Here is a 1,872-nt window from a genome sequence, read left to right on the forward strand (position 1 = left end):
AATCGAAGAGCCAATTCAAGAAGATATCGGGTACGAGACCGAGGAAGAAGAGGAGCCTACATACGAGCACGAAACCGAGTCCGAGGAAGAGTTAGCTTTCACAATGGCTAACATTGATGAAATCCCCATGGGAGAATGGAAGAAGAGGATGCACGACGACAATGGCCTGGGACTTGTACAACCCGCAATTCCCGCGACTGCTACCTTCGAGCTAAAAGGTCATATCCTAGCTTCACTCAAAGAAATACCTTTTTATGGGAAAGATCATGAAGATGCCTACAAGCATTTGGATGAAGTCAATGATGTAGCTTATTACTTCAATATTCCAAATGTAACTCGCGAGACTCAACTACTTTGTATGCTTCCGGTAACATTCAAGGGTGCTGCCAAAGACTGGCTCAAGTCACTTCCCCTCGGATCAGTCACTACTTAGGCCAAGATGAAGGAAGAATTCATTGATCACTTTTTCCCACCTTCTAAGATAGCCAAGCTGAAGAAGGCCATTGCAAACTTTGAACAACAAGTTGGAGAGTCGCTATATGAAGCATGGGAGAGGTACAAGAGTTTGCTAAGAAATTGCCCCTACCATGATCTAAACAGCCAGCAAGAAGTCTCCATCTTCTATGATGGAGTCAATGTCACAACTAGGCAGTTACTAGACTCGCAAGGCCCACTTACAAAGAAGCCGCCCCCGGTGATTAAAGAATTGATTGAAAAATTCTCTAAACACTCTAGAGAATACCATAACCCTAGACATTATGTCACTAGGGGAGCCACTTATGCTGCTACTGAAGACTTATCCGCGGTCATGGATATACTAAAAACCATGGATAGGAGAATGGATAAAATGGATCAAACGATCCATGCTATTCGGGTGGGTTGTGAAAACTGCAATGGGCCTCACCTCACTAACGACTGCGATTTGGATGAGAATGGCAACAAGAAGGCGCAAGCGTGTTACTCGAGTGGAGACCGATATGATGAAGATTGGCGCAAACAAAAGAAAGAGTGGCTCCCTTATGACGAGTACAAAAAAGCCAAGGAAGAGAAGTATAGACAAAAAGGGAGAGGGTTCTACCAAAAGGAGGAGCTGGTGCAAGAAAGGAAGCCAAGCTTGGAAGATATGCTCACTAAATTTGTAGCTGCTTCAGAAAAAAGGCATAGTGATCACGATGCTGCAATTCAAGAAACAAGAACCATGCTCAGGAACCAACAAGCATCTATCCACAATATAGAAACACAACTTGGGCAACTTGCTTAACAACTTAACCAAAGGTCACCGGGCGAACTTCCTAGCAAAACCGAAAATAACCCACGAGGCGCGCACATAAACATTGTCACAACAAGAAGTGGGAAGATAATCACTCCCCTGGCACCCATTCGGACTGAAGCACCCAAGGATTCACAGAACGATGAGGCAAAAAAACCAGCAGAAAACCAAAAGTTACAATCTGACAGTCCTACTCGCCGAGTAGGACTGATGGACTCGGCGAGTACACCATCAAAAACCGTTGAGCAAGCTCCTGAAAAGCCTTACCAGCCTCCAATGCCATACCCAACCCGAGCTAAGAAAAAGAAGCAGGAAGAGGATTATCAGAAGTTTCTAGACCACATCAAGACTCTTCAAATCAACATACCTTTCATTGAAGCCGTCATGCAAATGCCCAAGTATGCAAAGCTCAAAGTTCCTTAAGGAACTTCTCACCAATAGAAGAAAGATGGAAGAAGTGAAGAAGGTAGTGCTCAATGAAAACTACTCCGCTGCAATGCTAAATAAGCTACCAAAGAAGAAGGGTGATCCGGGGAGCTTGACTTTACCTTGCCAATTTGGCAACTTGGCTGCTATTCATGCCTTAGCTGATTCTGGAGAAA

At 44.4% G+C, this 1,872-nt stretch overlaps 1 non-coding gene across 1 annotated transcript; it reads right to left on the minus strand.

The window, feature by feature from the left end:
• Nucleotides 1–487: 487 nt before the first annotated feature.
• LOC145044592 (small nucleolar RNA R71) lies at nt 488–594 on the minus strand. Its single transcript, XR_013681541.1, has one exon. It is a non-coding gene; the product is annotated as a small nucleolar RNA R71 (small nucleolar RNA).
• Between the last annotated feature and the right edge of the window lie 1,278 nt (nt 595–1,872).

Source organism: Lactuca saligna, chromosome 4 (genome assembly GCF_052625555.1).
Source record: "Lactuca saligna cultivar CGN05327 chromosome 4, ASM5262555v1, whole genome shotgun sequence".
NCBI classification, from domain to species: domain Eukaryota; kingdom Viridiplantae; phylum Streptophyta; class Magnoliopsida; order Asterales; family Asteraceae; genus Lactuca; species Lactuca saligna.